Here is a 19,632-nt window from a genome sequence, read left to right as displayed (position 1 = left end):
TTTGTTTGTCCATTTTTAATAGGTCCAAGTACCGAAGATAAGACCCGGCACACTTTAGGGAACTATTCTACCAATGAACTTGAAGCTTCTCTTTGACATCTCATTTTATGAATGGTTCCTGTATAATAAACTAAACTAGTTCTCAACATTCAAGTTTTTCTTTTTTGATCTGCTTTTGCAAAACTTTGAAATCATTTGGCAAAATAGACTAGTAAACTTAGATTATAAAAAGAAAATACTCCTTTCCCACCGATTTAATCTCTCAAGTTTCTCTGGATGATAGGATATGGCTGTCTTGTCTGTGGTTACCTGCCATCCATATAAGTGGTCCTCGTGCACTAAATAGGAAAGGGTCATCTAATTGGCCTTTCAGAGCATGAACCTATTGAGAGCTAAGTGAAGGATTCTGTCAGAAGCATCATATTATTAACCACTTTCTACCTAACAAACTAAAACTTACATCAGACCTCAAGTTCATGTTGTGTTAAAAGTGTTTATCATCATCTCCAAGCTTTAAAATGAAATATTTCCCACAGGCTGACAAGGTTTCCACTTTTAAGCAGCCCTGGAAGATATGTTGCTCTTGAGCGTTTATCCAAAGTGACAATTTTGGTGTAAAACTTTCACTTGAATGATGGGGCTAAGGACAGGTCTAAAACCTGGCTTTCCCATAAACTGTGATTGGCTAAAATAGAACAATTTCATACTATCTTATTGAGAAGGAAATGTCAGCAATTAGGATCAAGAGGAAAAGGCAGGTAAACAGAAAGACCGATTTTAAAGTGTTGAAAACTATGCCTTCTATGACTTCTGCTAGGGACATTGTGTTTGAGGCCAGAATGGACAGCATTGGCTTCACCATCGTGCATGGGTACAAAATACTGATCACAGATACAGGACATGGTTCTGGATCTAGAAGGCAAATGGCATGTCTACATTGAGATGAGCTAGCCTGACAGACCAGTATGATGGACCAAATAGGATTTTAAAGATGACTGATAATAGTACTTAACTCAACTTCTATAGTACTCGGTCCTTCCATATTTTCCCAGGAATCATACTTTCCCCTTAACTTGTAATCATTCTGTTTAGAAACTAATCTACTCTCACGTCTTTTCTCCCGCTATGACTTCAAAAATAGAAATAAAACCCTGTCACTTAATTATCCAGATCAATTAATTTTAAGACCCAAGTTATATGATGGATAACTTTTTCTTTATTTTTTTTTTTTGGAAAATTGAAGAAATACATTTCCATAACATAATGTGTTATACAGATAACCATACGGGACAAAAAAAGCAGGTTATTTTATTAAGCACCATAGAAGCCATTTGAATAGCAATTACTGATGGCAATACATAGATAACCAGGGATAAACTATCATATACCAGACATAGTAGCGTACATTGGAGCACTTACTACATGCTCAACAGCTTTGGCTACTTAACCCACCCACCAATAATCCTGCCCAGTACATAAAATTATGTGTACTCTAGATATAGAAAAGTATTAGAAAATAGCTTACCAAGGCTATAAAAACTAATATGAACACTATCTAAAATTTAAAATAAAAAAAAAACCTGTAAAGCTACTATTTTTTTTTAATGTTGGTTCAGTGTTTTCTAGGGATAGAGTGAAGGGCAATGTCCAGACCAAGCTTCCAGAGACCCAGATAAGACCCATGTGAGCTAGGAAAGCAATATGAATTGGGTAATTAAGTATCAACAAGATTGTCTAGGAGGTGTAAAAATATAAAGAAGAAATAACAATGATGAGGTTTGTTTGCTTACTGTTTTGTCTGTCGACCATCTGTTGGTAGTCCTAACACCTAACGTAACATTAATAGTTCATAAAGTATTTCCAATGCCCTGAAAAGCATTTCCCTTAGGATTTGCTAGGTTTTTTTTTATACTTGTCAAATAAAGCTTCAGTTTTTAGTAATAGCTAACTTGCCCTGAGGGTTTAGCAGTCTATTCTGAGATTAAATGTGTGTTACAATCACTGTTGGTTATAATGTATAAATCTGAAACAAATAAACAAAATGTATTTTTACACTGTACTATATACCTATTAAAGTGAGGAACTTAACTAATTGTCTTGATGGTCCTGATTCTAAATTGTACTCTACATTATACCTTAAACATCTAAAATCAGGTTTGCAGTTCACTGAGTCATTCAGTTTTTATTAAACTTTCATAATATGACAGAAATCAGAAATTAAGGCACAAGACAGAGGTGTACATCTTTCCAAAATCTTAATCATTATATTAAAAGTTCATAGCCAAACCATAAATATACAGGTGAGAATATAGAACCAATATTAATAAAAGACCAACAAAAATTAGGGAAGGAAGAGAAAGAGAGAGGGAGATGTAGAGGGAGAGGAGAAACAACTAAACCTACAAGGAACATGAAAATGGTGACAGCCGATTAAATAAAGTAACTGTGCATCCAAACTTACAGGGCATTTGAATCCATAGTCAAAAGACATTGCTTATTAAAAGGACACAGAGGATAGAAAGAAATACGCATTGCCTGGGAATAAATTCTGATGAGAAGAGTCAACAATTCAAGTAGGTTAGATGAAAAGTGGAGGCTAAGGGCAGGGACACTGATTAAAGCCACCTGGTCACAGCAGTTGATAGACCTTGGGTATGAGCCAGTAAATTTAATAGAAAGGTTACATAGGAATGCTTAACCCAAAGACACTTTAAGAGGACTCTAGGGCCAAGAATGGCTCATTCTAAGAGGTTAAGCATCAGTGTCCCATAAGAGCAGGACAGAGTTGGCTGAAAACGCAGTAAGTCTACTAATATTTAAGGACACATTTAGAAAGATTCAGCAGTTGAGTAAAGGATCATGAAATACTTGGCTACAGCCATCATAAATGAGAATGAGACATTAATTGAGGGGCAAAGATCAGCATTTTGTAAAGGAAGAGGTACTCAGCAGGGTTATGAAAAGGTTAAGAAGTTAGAACATGTATAATGGAGACTACTCACTGTCAGCTCAAAGCTAACAAAAACACATAGAAGAGTCTAAGTAGGATACTGATGACAAGCGAGGTACTGAAAGATATCCTAAATTAAAATCCAGGCCGTACTACTTGCCAACTGTGTGAACAAAAGCAAGTTACTTAATCTGTGCTTTCTTTTCAATATCTAAAGAACAATAGCATAGCTTATATAGTGTCTATAGCATAGCTTTGCCAGGTAAAAAGGGTTATGTTGTTGAAAACTTAAGGAAACAACCAGATGTAGCTTAAAAGATAAACAAGTATGAAATTTACCCATAGGCAAGTACACAAGGAACATGAATTTACTAGCAAGTGTCTAGCGTCCAATGGCATCAGGACCAAGCAGACTAGACAGGAAACTTCTATGTAGAAAGTAGAGTCTTTTCTAGATCATTCTAGATTACTCCAGTTTTGTGTAGGAAGGGGCCAGAGTCTTTCCAAGTAATCCAAAGCCAGTAGTGAGTTCAGAACATTTACAACTTGCATAGCATGCAAGATCAGTTAGATGACAAAGAGTAATTAATAGTCTCAGGAGTTTGGAGAGGAAGGGAAAAGGATACAAAGACATTCACATGTCTATCTATCTATCTATCTATCTATCTATCTATCTATCTATCTATCTATCTATCTATCTATCTATCATCTCTCTCTATATATATATGTATATATATATGTCTAATATACATATAAAATTTAAAGGCGCCATTAAGATGCACAGTGATTCTAAGAGGAAAGTACTTTTCTATCTATGTTCTGCTCCCCCTCTTTCTTAGCCTCTGCCATTGTCAATAATTTTCACCGGGTTAGCATACATGAATCTCCATTGACATAATCACTCTGTGTCTACAGTTCACATTAGGTTTTATCCTTGACAAACATTCTATCTGACGGACAAACACAATGGTGGTGGTTGAAGAGGTGGTGGTGGTGATTGTGGTGTTGTAGGTGGCGATGTTGGGGGTGATAATGATGGCTGTGGTTGTTGTTGTAGTGGCGGTTGTTGTGGTAGTGGCAGTGGTTGTGGTGATGGTGGTGGGTGGTGATGATGGTGATTGTTGTGGTGGTTGTTGTGGTTGTTGTAGTGGTGGTGGTTGTGGTAGTGGTAGTTGTGATGGTGATGGGTGGTGGTGATGGTGGTAGTTGTGGTTATTGTTGTGGCGGCGGCTGTGGCAGTGGTGGTGGTGATGTGTGTGTTTCATTATAGAATCACACACGGAAGTTCACTGTCATGAACATCTTCAGTGCTTTCCTTCATTGCTTCAGGGGTCTTTTTTCAGGCTTCTTGGCCCATGGACGAAGCCTGTCATCACACTGGCAAAACACAATAAAAGGAAATAGTTTTACAGGCAATGTATAAGCTGAAGAAATGGATTCAATGAAGATTTATAATCTCATTATCCAAAGGAAAAGAAAATGTCTCAAAGGACCTCTATATAAATCTTGATTTTTCCATATTGTGAATAAAATAATCAAGCTTAATTTAGATTGCATCCACAATCTGCAGGACATGATTTCAAATTCTCCTAGACTAATATTCCATCTCATGGTAATATGCTGTTTGTTCTGAGTAACAAAGAAAAACTCCTTTCTTTTCCAAACACAGCATCTCAGAAATCAGCCTGACCATAGTCCACTCTTGACCTATCTTTGTTTATGTATGTGCATCCTGTAATAGGGATATAAGTGATTTTCTGAAACTGTTTGTTCACAGGTGATGATAATATCTATCATTAGAGCAAAGACAAACATTCCAGGGAACTTGGGAAATAATCTCTTTCTAGTTTCATTATTTGAAAATTTATATTTTCTGAAGAAGTTTCTAGAAGCAAGGGTAAACATATGTGTTTTACAAACAAGTACATTTACATACTAAAATACATGGACACATCTGAAAACCAAGTCAGGGTCAAGGTATGCCAAAGCAAAGCTTATTTTCACAATTAGACGCTGTGGTCATCAAGTACAGCATGCACACATTTCAAGAAGACTAACCACTTGATCTTTACACAGGACCGTCTTAATGCACCCAAGAACAATAGACACATCTCCTTCTCAAAACGTGTGAACAAAGGAACACAGATTTTTTTATAGTGATATTAAGTACGCATAATTGTGAGAACAATCAGTTCCTCCCATCACTGAAAACATAGCTTGGCTCTTCTTGCTCCTAATCGTCCTTTTGATACACATGACTGAATAGCAATGGTTTCAGATGCTGAGTTCAGAATGGCAGAGACAACAGTGCTAAGTGGTTATAGGGAATGACAGTGGACTTTTCTTTTTCTTAAAAAAATGTTCATGCATTTAGAACAAACGAATCATTAAACTGAATATTAAACATAAGATTCGGAGGTTGTCCTGTATCAGAAAATAGATTTTAACTTTTTTCTTGCTGTGAGAAGGAGATACGATAATTTACATTAAAAGCTGTTAGTATACTTCTTGGTACTTGTGAGTCTTTCCTTTTACTGACCTGCTCTGCATGCATGAAGACTTAAGCTGTTTTCCCAGTCTTTAAGAGTACTATAGAAGATTTTTTAAGACCATGAGATTTTGTAACATAGGGTTGGCTATTGATAGGCCGTCAGTGTGTTCTGATTGATATAAAATGAGTCATCAAATCACAGTAGTTCAATCCATTTAGGATATATATTTATTTCTCATTTTTTATAAGGACTGATAGGAATTTTACTGCACATAGCTACCTAGTGACTAGGGCTCTTTATAGTCCTATCTTTAATGAGATTCGTTCCCCTCTCTCTCACATATATGTGTGTGTGTGTGTGTGTGTGTGTGTGTGTGTGTGTGTTTTATTTTCTTTCTGTCCTTCCTCTCTTACATTCCCCCCTCCCTCCTTGCTTCCTCCCTCATTCCTCCCCTGGGTTCCTCCTTTCATCTTTTTTGTTAGAGAAAAATACTGTGGTGATTTGATCCCTGACTAACCATGTTCAAGCAAGAAAACAACACAAATAACACTCAAAAACTACAACCACAGGTCGTTGACATTCACCTCCCCTTGGAAATAGATATTGCAGACCTACTTGCCCTAGTGACAACTTGACTCCCCTTTCCCTTTCGATTAATTAAAAGACATATAATTGGTAAATGGATGATATTTTATAGGCAAACGGATTCCTTCTAATCAGGGGAGTCAATCTTCAGGAAAAGTTAAACTACTCTGGTAAGAATTGAAAATCCTGGCAGCCATTTTGGGAAGAGCTTTGTTATGGTTGTGGGCTAGTCACCTCTGCTGGTCGGAGAAGCTGGGGACACGTCCTTAGACGCCGCGAGTTGTCCTTGACCGTAGCCCCGCCGCTGCCGGATTTGCAGACTCAAGTGGCCTTTTTAATGTTTGTGTAATGATGGAGATGGACCCAAATTAGAAAGTGATTTCTTCAATAAAGCAATAGAAGATTCTTCATATCACTTCTGGAAGCACAGTTCAGTTTTTGGGAAAGAGGAGAACAAGTGAAATACAGATAATTAATAAGAAGAAAACCTCATTTTGGAATTCTCTTTCTCCTTGACCCTTACCTTTTCTACTTATAATTTTGCTTTGAATGTATAAATAGTAAAGACCAAAGAAATAGGATATATATTTAGGAGCTTTATACCAAGACATTTGCCTTGAAAGCTGCTATTCTGTGGCAGGAAAAATATATCAAGTTTCTGTTGGATTCCTTTTACAAAAAACAAAACAAGACTACTTATATCTTTAGATTTTGAAGGTTAAAACCAATGAAAGCATTTATCTGTACACTGCTTTAAGCAGTTGTGTATGATAATGAGATTTCTGTTTTAAAAGCTTTTGTTGTGGATATTGTGCCACTGGAACTGGTTGTGCAGAAGCTCTATCCCAGTGCTTTACTATACAGTTTTGACCTGTCACCCTGATGACATTTCCTGTTCACACCTGAGACCACTTGTCTTTTTAGCCATGACCTTGTTATGAACAGTGTTTGCACTCCCTGTGCAGATGTCCATGTTTTGCCTATTTAAGCAACATTATAGTGCCATTACTCAAGGAAGTTGAATGAGGTGAACATAGACATAGCTTTTCCCCCTTTCCCCCCTTTTTTAAATGTAACAAATAACTTTTTATGTTCCCCTTCCCCCTTCCCCTTCCCCTTCCCCCTGTGGAAAAGTGTTGGGAACTAGGTATTGAGGATGAGCGATTGAGAGGATTCAGAGGGTGGGCCACACAGAGCTGGGCTTCTTTGTGCTTCATCACAAGGCGTGCTGCTGCCCAGGCTATTTTAGACCCTTTTTACAAGGAAACCTCGTGGAAGATACAGGTGGCAACTTGGATACAGGACCACAGAGGTGACACTCTGAGGATCCTGGCCATGAGGTTGGATGCCTCAACTTGCTGAAAAGACACTGGACCTAAATGGCGCAGCATGACTTTGTTCCTGCTTGGCTAAATTTTTCAACGCCACAGTCAGCTAAGTCATCTACAGCCACCTTTGACAAACACGGAGAGCACCTATCCCGTGGAGAAGGTAGATTTGGAATAAGCCGTCGTAGACATAATTCCTCTGATGGCTTTTTTAACAATGGACCTCTGCGGACTACAGGAGATTCTTGGCACCAACCCTCCCTATTCCGCCATGATTCTGTTGACTCTGGTGTCTCTAAGGGAGCGTATGCTGGAACCACAGGGAATCTGTCTGGTTGGCATGGCTCTTCCCGAGGTCATGATGGCATGAGCCAACGTGGTGGAGGTGGCACAGGAAACCACCGACACTGGAATGGCAGCTTCCATTTCCGGAAAGGCTGTGCCTTTCAAGAAAAAACACCAACTGAAATTAGGGAAGAGAAAAAAGAGGATAAAGTAGAAAAGTTGCAGTTTGAAGAGGAAGACTTCCCTTCTTTGAATCCAGAAGCTGGCAAACGGAATCAGCCATGCAGACCTATTGGGACCCCTTCTGGAGTGTGGGAAAATCCACCTAGTGCCAAGCAACCCTCAAAGATGCTAGTCATCAAAAAATTTTCCAAAGAGGATCCTGCTGCCGCCTTTTCCGCTGCATTTACCTCAGGATCCCACCATGCAAATGGGAACAAAGTGTCAACCATGGTCCCGAGTGTTTATAAGAACTTGGTTCCCAAGCCTGCACCACCTCCCTCTAAGCCCAACGCATGGAAAGCTAACAGAATGAACACAAATCTGGATCACTTTCCTCCAGCCGGGAGGCTGCTTTGACCAATCCAGTTTCTGTTACTAAACCAGTGGTACTAGCTGCTGGTGTAGTTCTCAACTCTGCCAAAGAGAGTCCCTCCAGCACTACCCCTCCGATAGAGATCAGCTCCTCTCGCCTGACCAAATTGATCCGACGAACCACAGACAGGAAGAGCGAGTTCCTGAAGACTCTGAAGGATGAGCGCAATGGAGACTGCTCCCAAAGTAGAGACTGTGACAAGCTGGAGGGGCTAAGATTGGAGGGCAGCCACACACCTGAACCAAAGGAAAATGGAGAACAAGGTTGTCTTCAGAACGGGCTTTCTCTACCCATGGTAGAGGAGAGGGAGGTCCTGTCACACTCTCTAGAAGCAGAGCACAGGTTATTGAAAGCAATGGGGTGGCAGGACTATCCTGAAGATGATGAGAGTTGCCTCCCACTCACAGAGGATGAACTCAAGGAGTTTCACACGAGAACAGAACAGCTACGAAGGGACGGGTTTGTAAAGAATGGCTTCTTACAAGGCGGTAGTTCCAGCCTGTTCTCCCCATGGAGAAGCACTTGCACTGCAGAGTGTGAGGACTCAGACACGGAAACAAGCAGCAGCGAGACGTCAGACGACGACGCCTGGAAGTAGAAGTAGAAATGCTCGCAGCTGCCCTGCCCCGCTGAGCTCGGCCTTGTGTTAGAGAATATAAAGTTCTTTCCTTTCTTCTGTTGTTGAATACTTCGTGCACAAGGGAAATAGTCATATCCCAAAGACAGAGCCATTGTCCTGCTTAGCTTTTGTTGTTCTTCCCTGTTATCTGCTCAGTAGACATTTGTGTGGTGGGAATTTTTAAGCACACACAGTACCTGTTGGGCTGTGCACAAGTGGGAGCTGTGCAGGCAAAGATGCAGGGAGGGGCGCTGCGCTGCTCAACAGCTTCTGCTCCCAGCCCTGGGCACCCAGCCTGTGCTCACACAATCATTGTCAATGACAAAGTGACTATTGAAGTTATAATTGTATTAAATTAATGCTAATAATTTGGATATTTTATTTTATTTTGGCTGCTGGGGTAACTTAGCCCTTAACCAAGCATATGTGGTTGTTTTTGTTTGGGTTTTTTTTTCCTTTTTTTTTGGGGTACAGCTGTAAAATATTTGGATATAGGAAATGTTATTCTTGCAGCCTTGATATTCAGGGTGGATTGTAAAATACGAATTTTTGTGAGATTCAAAGATTAAGATTATTTTGATAACATTATTTACAGATTTAAAAGATGTGGTTACCACAAGTCTGTTGAGGGGAAAAACTACTGCATAAAATAACTAACGTGGAATAAATATTTTGCATCAGTTTGGATTGTCTTGTGTAAGAAATATATTTTCTTTAAAATTAGAGGGTGGATTCCTTTTTTAGGGGAAATATTTTTAGAAATCTTGGGGGAAACTGAATTCAGGCCCACCTGTTTCTCTTTTCAGCAAAAATTCTTGATGTGGAAAAACCTGTGCAATAAATTATTAATAAACTTCACTTTCTTTCCTGAAAGAAAAAAAAAGAATTGAAAATCCTATCCTGAATAAATATGTAGAAAACCCAAGCTGAAAATTCCCAAAGAATCATAAACAAGGTGTGGCTAAACACCCAGTTCCTCTCACAGCCCGTCTGCCAGGGAACTCAGAAAAGACAGGGCGCCACAGCACATCAATTGATAATAAGGCTGGCGAAATGTGATTTTCAAAGCTTGAACCTATCAGACCGATTCTAGTGTTTGCCAGCTCCTGTTTCACAGATAATTTTTTAACCGGGACAGGATGACAAAATAAAAAGAAAGAAAGAGAAGAAAGAACGAAACCCTGCAGATATGTGTACGGGGTGTTAATATGGAATTCAGGTTCCGATTGCAGATGGGTTTTGTGTTAGAAGCAATGAGACTGCCACGAACAGAAAGGCATTTAAAACATTACCCTAAGCTAAACAAACACCACTTTGCAAGGTGCTTCAATCATTAACCTTGGAATGTTGATATGCCCAGGGACAGAAAAACAAAAGGATTTGTCAGGCTAGAGAGAAAAAGCACAGAATATTCTAGTGGGGGTGGGGTACGTGTGTATGTGTGTGTGTGTGTGTGTGTGTGTGTGTGTGTGTGTGTGTGTGTACACAAAGTGTCAAGGTTGCTGAGAGGACAGAGACAGGGAATGGGGAATGGTGCACTCTACTGTTTCAAACCGAGTAGGAGTCCTGGCATAGGCAATTGAGTTTAAACCTGTAGGAGCCTAAAGTTACATTTTCATCTCACTTTATTCTAATTTTTGAAAGGAACTATTGAAAGGAAAATTATATGAATTTAAGGTTTAAAAATATAAAATTAAAAGAGTAAGCCCCAAAAGCCACAAACTCAGGAGTAGCAGGCCATAAAGATAAAGAAAAGGAATGCAAGAGAACTACTTTGCTTATCACCCGGTGTGAGTAACTGTTCTTTGTTCTGCCCCTGTGATGTTTATTTAAGCCCCTACTTGTGCTTTCCAGCCATTGAGTCCTACAGAGAGCACTCCAGGAAACCAGCAGCCCAAGCCTAAGCAGAGGTGTTTCAAATACAGATGCTTCATCAATTCTGACAAACTTTTAAAAATAATGAGGACCTGAAGACCCTACCCTTCTCCTGATTTAGTAGCTCTGTTCCAGGAACCAGGGGGCCATAAAACCTTCTGGCGTCCCCCTATCTCCTGGAGCCATAAAACAATCCTGTAACTTGTGGTGCCTTCCCCTTTGACATCCCCCATCCCCTGGGCCTCTGCCTTTAAATGCTCTTTCTCCCAGCCTCTCTGGGACGACACCTCTGTCTCCTGAGTGGGATACGTGTCGGCCAGGAGATCTCTGTAATAGGTCTCCGTAATAAACCTTGCCTTTGCTTATTACATCCAAAATGGTCTCTCTGTGTCTGGGGTCCGCGATTTCCCAAGACTTGAGTAAGGGTCTCTCTGCATGGGATCTTTCACTATGAAGACTGGACAAGTGACCATGAGGAAAAACAAACTACTACTACCACATGGGTTCTGCTTAGGCAACGATGCTCTGTGGTGGTCTCACAGTTTCTCTTTTTAATAGCTTTAGCTTTTTTTTTTTTTTTTTTTTGTCCTAAAACAATTCAAATCCGGTCATTGTCCCTGAAGTTGAGATGTGGCTCCTACTTTGTTCTACAGATGTCAGCATCTGGATTTGATTCATGCAGAGACCATCATCCCCAAATTCCTAATGAGCCTGCTCACCACAGTGTCTTCCCAGGCGAGCCGGTTGAAGTGTTTGTTTTTAGCCAGCAAGCCAACATCATTGTAGCTCGTGTCCTGTCATCCCTAACACCAACAATTTGTATGTAACAAAGCCAGATTTCTTCACCTCTGCCAATGACTTATTACTCCTGGTACTCGTTGATAAACACAACTGCAGGCCAGCAAGAGAAGCTGGACTGTCCCTCGTGGTTGCTTGCAGAAAAGGTTCTGTTCCTGATAGCAAGCTTCCTCTTTACTCCCACATTTTCCCCTTCTCCAACATTATTTATAGCTTCCAAGTGTTGTTAAGAATAAAGTGGCTACATGCACAAGGCTCCATCCATCCTACATTGATGATGGGCATGCTCAGAGCAATCCCGGCTTTAGGGAACATGAGGTTTTCATCTTTATTGGAAGCCCAGTTTGAAGGAGTGAGTCCCCACTTCTCCCAACTAGTTCACGTTGGCTGACAATGCCTTTTCCTGCCGTTCTTTCCAGGAGGACCTCAAATTAAACCTATTACACCTTAGATCCCAATTACATGGAAATCCACAACCTTTCCGAAATGAGTCTAAGCACCAACATAAAGACCCACTCCATTCAGTATGCCTACTAACGGGTTTAGGGTCTTGACATTGCCTAGTAAGAAGATTACAGAAGTGCCTTAAGGACAATCCAGGGTATAAAACCAAATGTCCCCATGTGAATTACAATTGCCAAAAAAAAAAAATCCCTTTCATCATTTTATTAATTGTATAATTAATGCATTCTGTGTACTGATAAGAATAATGCCATGTAATTAATTTTTAAGAATTAAAAACTTGCCTTTATCCAGCCTCATGGTCTACTTTCATGTTTATAGCTGTGCACATAAATCCTCTTATCTAATTATAACATGACTGGTTTCATTGTTGAAACAAAGCCGTTCTTTGTCATTTTTTATTTGATTATGTAATATTTATTTTATTATATTAATTATAATTGGTCGAGGGGTAGAAAAAAAAGGAGCCAAGGACTTAAATTTTTTTAGGCTTCAGAAGCTTATCAGAAAAATGCCACGCTGTTTTGGATAAGGTGTGATATTTCATTTGTTTTCTGTGTCTGTTTTGTCTTTCATGATTACCCATTCTGTTTACCAAAAGGCTCAATTAGCATTTGAATAGTGAGCCCGAGAGCAGACAGGTTGAGAATTCTCCTAGAACTAATTTGGCAGACCTTCTCCTTTCCCCCTTCTCCCTCCACAGTCTTTTCTTCGCCTCTAATCAAGCTTCAGTTATTAAAGCCAGAATAAAAGCCCTGATTTTCCATTACATTGATGCATGCTGAACAGAGACTTGATTTGCTTTTTCTTTCAGCAATGCTAATTGGACTCAAAGGAAATATTTAGTTTATAATAGCGAATGAAGAATTCATTTAATTTTAAGGAAAGGGAAAATCAGCAGTGGAACTCACTAGTTTATACATACATATATTTCTTCTTGCAACTGTTCATTTCCTTTAAGTGTGTTTGTCTTATCGCTTCTCACAAATATCACGGTTATTTAATTATCAATGCTAATGGCCTGAGGTACACCTAACAGGCAGAAATGGCTGATCTCTGCTCGGGAGAAGAATGTAATAGGCTGGGAAATCTGGTTTCAGCAATATTGATCAGGACAAGAAAGAACTAATTTCCACACAGTGGTTTTCAAATGATATAACTAGATACCTCGCAGGCTAAGCCCTCATCTCCCATCACCGTCCTCACCAGACCAACAGGCTTGTGTTGAGCATGGATAAGGTTGAAGAATGGAAACACATCAATAGGATTATCTGTTTCCTTAATTGCTCACATCCAGAGAAGTATAGGTTAGTATCACATTAAAATGTCCCATCTCCAGCTGGTCCTCAGCACCAGTAGGACAAAATCTCACCTTGAGAACAAATCACACCACTGAAACCGGTGAATCACAAGGACACCGAGTTGCCGACCCAATGAAAGAAATAATCGTCCTAGTGGAAACAGTCTCGTGATTTGATTCAGCCACATACAAATACGGCATCACTGAGACGCGATGTCGATGATGTTTAAAACAAATTCTTCATTCAGAGAAATGCATCTCCTCCTCTGTGCCGAACTCGAAGTCGTCCAAGAAAACTGAGTCATCTTAACATTGTTTTCGTTTTCATTTTCATTTCATGTGTGCCTTTCAACTACAGATTTTCCAGACATTCCCTTGTTCCACGGAGGTGAAACAAGACTGGGATTTTCTTCATACTCTGGTTGGGTCTGTTTATAAATTTGCACAGGGTGCCATGACTAGTGCTTTCAGTATCCACGCTGCCTCCATGTGTATGGGCTTTTGCCGTTTGGTTTTTAGGACTCAGTGTTACCCACTCTATACATCTACCCCACTCCCTTCTGACAGATTTAATACACATAGCTTCCTCCATGGTGTGAAGAATAGTGACTCATTTATATACACACTGCAACACTTCTGTCTTCTTGGCTAGACTTCTACCGATGGAATTTAACTGAAGTTGTTGGAAGCTGCTAGAAGCCTGTCTCATTCACCAGTGCCCAGTTGTTACATAACCCTGTGCTCGGCAGAAGGACTGGATGCATATGAGGAGAATACATTGACCAGAGGTAAATGGAGTAATTATTTGTTTCTGCTGGGAGAGTCAAACACATAAGGTAGAGTTTCTGTCTGCTTTTGTATTTACTTAAAAATGATTTCGAGTTTTGATCTCATTAAGGTTTAAAAGCTCATCAGGTGAAATCGCTCACGTATTTGTGAATATTGATATTAAAACACACATATATGCATTCCTTATTTAAGATGTCTCTCGTGTTGGTATCTCTCTGCCCCTCTACATAGATATTGAAATCTTAGTAATATTAATAACTTTAATCTAGACTTCTCTGGACCTCAGGTATACTGTTCAATTGCATGTGGGATAGCTCCCTTAGGAGGTCTTGAAGCACTTCACAATCAACATAATATAACTTGTCTCCTAAGTATCTGACTAAGTATCTGACTTTATTCCATGGAAATACCAATTCCCTTCATCCATTTAGATTAAGCACAGGCCTTGAAGCCTCTTGGATCAGTTCTTTTCTGCTTTGCTCATGTCCAATCCTGGATCTTATCCTCCATGCACACACCTGCTCCAAACTGCTCACTTTACCTACTATATCCAGTAGCCTCCTTGACTTCCATCTCTGACTGTCCTGCTTCAACTCAGTCACACAAAACAGGTGAAATTTCCACTTCAGAACTGGAACATCTTCTCACTTAAGTCTTTGTGCTATCCTATCCCTTTTAGGTTAAAATTAACCCGCTCATTAGCCTCACCTCCATGACTCCAAGTCATCTATCTATCTATCTATCTATCTATCTATCTATCTATCTATCTATCTATCTATCTATCTATCCACATTACCCCCCCCCCACTCCAGCCTTGTACTCACCATTTGTTCTGTCCCTCCTGCTTTAGCCATGGATTTAAAAATCCTTGTGTATTGCTTTTAGGATGCTATGACCAAAATGCATGCTAGATCATTTTCAGAGAAAGGATTTTCTTCCATTCAGCTTACAGAAGCTTCAGCTCTCAATCCTTGGTTCCAGCTCTTCTGGGACTGGGTTGGTGACAGGAATATGGGACAAAGGTTTTTCCCAGGAAGGAGAGGGAGGAAGGGAGAAGGACAAAACACAGCCTCCAAAGTTAAGTCCCCACTGACCTACTTCCACTTTAGTCCTATGTTCCCAAGTTACTGGAGCTTCACAAAATACTCTAATAACCCAGTGGTCAGGAGTTGAACACACTAGATTGAGGAACCATTTTACATTTAAAACAAAGCATTTCCCCACCGGCCATAGGTTCTCCTTTACCACACTGCTTTCATAATTCTGTGCCTTCTTCGTTTTTCTGTGATTATCTGTGTAGCCTGTGATGAGTGCGTGTATGTTTGTTTGAATAACTATGGCTGTATATGTGTGCAAAAGTATGTGAACATGCATGTGTTTGTGTGTGTGTATGAGTGTGCATACATGTGCATGTGTGTGTATACATATTTGTGTGTGTGCATTAGAAGTAGAGGTCAGAGATTGACATCAAGTTATTTAAATTTAAATGACATCCATTTATTTCTTGAAGCACAGCCTCTCTCGGAATCCAGTATTTGTCAATGAGTTATGTTTGTTCTTCCTTCACATGTGAGTGCAGGGATTAGAATGAGCTACCGCAATAGCCATCTCCTTAACTTCCATTTCCTCCACACATACTGTGATTCCTTTACCCTCTGTTTCCCTATCAGTCTTGCAATTTTCAGGATTATTTTTTCTTTTCAAAGAAAATAAATGTCTGAGTAGACTGAACATTTGGCTCCTAGAGTACTTCTGATTCTCTGGTAACATTCTCTGTAAAGTCTACAAGTCTATCCTCCTGGGATACTCTGGCACATGTAAAGGGTGCCAGAGGTGTGCATGCAGATTATTGTTTACAAGTGGGTGTGTCATTCTCTAGTATGTGGATGTGGAAGTCCAAGACTGATACTGGACAGTTTTCTTAATTGCTTTCCTTGAACAACAAGGAAAAAGAACCCAAAACAGCAGCAGCAGCAGCAGCAGCAGCAGCAGCAGCAGCAGCAGCAGCAGCAGCAGCAGCAACAACAACAACAACAAAACAAGACAAAAACCCAAACAAACAGAAAATAAACTGCCAAACTAGCAGACAAACAGAACAAAACAAAACCAGAATCAAAAACAAAACAAAACAAAACAAAAAAACAAAAGCAAAAAACAAAACAAAACAAAAACAAAAAACAATCACTCCCAAACCAAGAAACATCAAACAGAAACAAACAAACAAAACCTTGCAGTTTCTGCTCCTCCTACTAGCTAGCTTGCCCCAGGGAGTGCCCTGTGTCTACCTCCAAGATGCTACCATGACAGATGGCCACTGCAACACCTGCACAACTTTTGCAGCTTTTCTGGGGGATCAGGGCTTCAGTTCTTGTGCTTATGACACAAACAGTTTATCATCCACTAAGCTGTCTCTCTGGGCCCTGCTTCTAACAGAATCTGTTTTCTTGACCCTACTGGGCTACAGGAAAGCGATGTCAGTATTCTACAGTGCCTTGTCATGTAGGGACCAATCCTGCCCAGTCTGTGTTTGCTGAAGAAAATTAAGGAGTCAAAATGTCATTGTTATGGGATCCCACCAGAGATGACTACCCCCACATAGTCTACAGCCAGTTGAAGCCTTTATGCCAGTTGGCTGGGACTATACTCAGGTATTTGGGGACCCAGGTGTCACTCCAAGTGTCCAGAACATAGGGTTCTCGAAGGCAAAAACAATATCCTGGCATGGCAATTAGCATCTGCCAGGAGTTGGGGATGGGCTTTCTAGAAGCGAGGAGTTTAATCAAAGCTAAGATAAGCAGTTAGCTGGAGAGGTTTCTTCACAAGCAGGCAATTTAGCAGAAGCTGTGGTAAGTTAGCTGAGGCACCTTGACTTTGGGTTCCTTCGAATATCATTTGCTGATTTTCCATGGGATCCTCTGTCAAGGAGATCTGGTTCTAGTTAAACATAAGATGGCCTCAGCAAGAATACAAGATGGAGGGACCTCTGCACCGCCGTGTCCTTTATAATATAGGCTGCGTACTGTGCCGAAAGTTATAGTCCAACAAATGTTTGTCTAATAAAATACTCGGGGAGCTTGATGTTTGATAATGTCGAAAATAAACTTAAAACTTTAATCCTTAAGAAAATTCGTGACCAGGAGCGTTAGCGTTCCTTCTAGGCTCCACTCAACCGCTACCTAGCAATAGCCAGGTAGGCCTGGCTTGCTCTAAAAGGGACTGATTGGCATCTCGTCACTTCACTGCCCTTCACTCTCCCTCCCCTGGCTGGCCGCTGTTCTTTCTCTGTCTCTGTCTCTGTCTCTCTGTCTCTCTGTCTCTGTTCCTACCCCCACCTGCGTCCCCTTTTTCCTTTGCCTCGTCTCCCTTCTTAACACCCCTTCCCATGCCGCCAAATTAAGTCTATTCCACACTAGACCTTCATGTGGATGGTACCTGGGGGGGGCATACCTCAGCATGGACCCATTGCGGTACCCCCTCCCACTGCACCATACCATGCTCTATAAAACACATGCTTGGCTTTACAAAACACACCAATGAGTTTTATTAGAATGAAGTAGAATTAAGCCACTGCAGTATAACTGTATAACTTCGTTATACAAAGTAATAAGTAGGTAGATGTTGTATTCCCTTCAAATATGTGTCAGTTTCCGTTATGAGAGGCTGTGTTGTTAAAAAGAGGTGAGCAAGTTAACATTTGTGGTATCCCTGATCTGCCCTTTGTCCCCCCCCCCCAAACCTGATAATCTCAAATATCCCAGGCTGTTTGATTGAAAGTAGTAAAACAGAGGGCCAAGAAAGTAAATAATTGTGTTATATACAAGTTTTCAAAACTATTATCCTCAGATCAAATTTGAATTTTATGGTTACCTACTCAGAATCTGATCATCGCCTGTCAAGTGTGTTTATGGGCCAGCAACTATTTTCAGTTTCATTTTAACTGCTTTGGTCAAGAATAAGTCAACCCTTGACTTGCTCGAGCCTGTTTTTCCAAGCACTCACTTTCTCTTCAAGCTAATTACAATTCACTAAGCTGCTGCTCTCTTAAAAAACTAAAATTAATCTTATTTATCATTGGTACATGCTTATCGTGAGTTAAATAATGTCGTCTCTCAATTCATGTTCACCTGTACCTTCAGATTTGTGACCTTTGTTGGAAAATGGTGTAATCATTAAGGACTAAGATACTGTAAATAAGAATAGAGGACCCCTAAATCCAGTGACGGTTGTCATAAAAGTGAGCGATCCCAGCAGCCAAGAGTCAGCCTCATCTGAGTGGTGAGTGGAGTGAGAGAGAGAAGCAAGCACTGCCTCCTTTGTGTGAGCCCCAAGGCTGTCAAAGACCTCCCTCCCCAAGGCTGTCAGAGACCTCCCTCCCCAAGGCTGTCAGAGACCTCCCTCCCCAAGGCTGTCAGAGACCTCCCTCCCCAAGGCTGTCAGAGACTTCCCTCCCCAAGGCTGTCAGAGACCTCCCTCCCCAAGGCTGTCAGAGACCTCCCTCCCCAAGGCTGTCAGAGACCCTACTCTAGTTATAACTTCACTGTGGAAGTCTACCCCAGCCTCCAGATCTGGGACAAAAGACTTTCTTTGTTGTTTTAAGCCCCGTGCCCCGGCATAAAAACACCAATTCAGTGCCCTTAATGAAATTGTTCATTTTAGCTTAGACAGGATTCACTGGTGGCATGCTTTGTAGATGTGAGGACCCATAGGCTCCCAGCTCTGGGATTTTTTCAAAAGCTGCCTCAGGGGTAATATTTTAAGACATTTCAAAGAAGATGGACAGCTTTCTTGGTATTCAGGGCCGTTTAGGTCATGAAGATTGACATAGGAGAGAATAGTTTGGTTCTAAACCTGAGCATTGATTTTGGGTAGGAACAGAGGAAAGGGCTGGAAAAGTGTAAGACACTAGCTCTTTTCAGAGATAGAAGGGCAGACCTTGTAGGCAGATATTTACATATTTTGACAATTTTCATTCACCTCTTTTCCAGATTATATATATTTCCTTTATATATCAAAACCTAAAATCAAAACGTTTGTATATGACTGAAACCGTCTATCTCATTGTTTAGAAAATTCTCCTTTGCTTTGTACTTGATATTTTGCACAAAATCCCCTATCTGTGTCTCAAACTTTTGCTCTCAATTAACCAAAGGTAAGGGTGGTTTCTATCAAAATCCAAACCGGTAAATTTATGAGGAAAAACAACTAAGTAGCCAGAGGGTAAATTCATTCAGACTGCTATGTGAGGCCGACCAAGTCTGGCCAAAGCCAAGATGTGCTGATCGCGGGCCTGGCTTCAGTAGAAGATACAGATCATTAAATCTCATCGCAGCGTCTGTAGCTCGGTTGTTTATTACAAAAGTAAGAATCACTAACATGTCCTCTTTGCTAGAACCATAAATCTGAAAGTCTGCAGACGCGGAGACTTGACAACCGCAGTACCTTAGCGCCCCCTGCTGTTCTCACGCAGTGTCAGCCGCCTCTGGCAAAATCCTTTTCTGCTTTTTCTTTCAGTTCAGCCCTTCTTTGACTTCTTTCTAATACCCCCTTCTCTTTG

The 19,632-nt window shown here is 40.5% G+C and overlaps 1 long non-coding RNA gene and 1 pseudogene across 2 annotated transcripts; one reads left to right on the top strand and one right to left on the bottom strand.

Moving 5' to 3' along the window:
- Nucleotides 1-1,196: 1,196 nt before the first annotated feature.
- Nucleotides 1,197-15,233, bottom strand: LOC120095254 (uncharacterized). Its single transcript, XR_015631182.1, has 3 exons — nucleotides 14,903-15,233; nucleotides 6,262-6,445; nucleotides 1,197-4,327 (listed from the first exon to the last, which is right to left on the bottom strand). It is a non-coding gene; the product is annotated as an uncharacterized LOC120095254 (long non-coding RNA).
- On the top strand, nucleotides 7,207-9,534 carry LOC148002820 (vasculin-like protein 1 pseudogene; annotated as a pseudogene). The gene has a single exon (XR_015631181.1). The product of XR_015631181.1 is annotated as a vasculin-like protein 1 pseudogene, transcript variant X2 (transcript).
- Nucleotides 15,234-19,632: the final 4,399 nt, after the last annotated feature.

The sequence above is a fragment of the Rattus norvegicus genome, chromosome 10 (genome assembly GCF_021556685.1).
Source record: "Rattus norvegicus strain SHRSP/BbbUtx chromosome 10, alternate assembly SHRSP_T2T, whole genome shotgun sequence".
In the NCBI taxonomy this organism is placed as follows: domain Eukaryota; kingdom Metazoa; phylum Chordata; class Mammalia; order Rodentia; family Muridae; genus Rattus; species Rattus norvegicus.
This window is presented reverse-complemented; position numbering and strand designations above follow the sequence as displayed.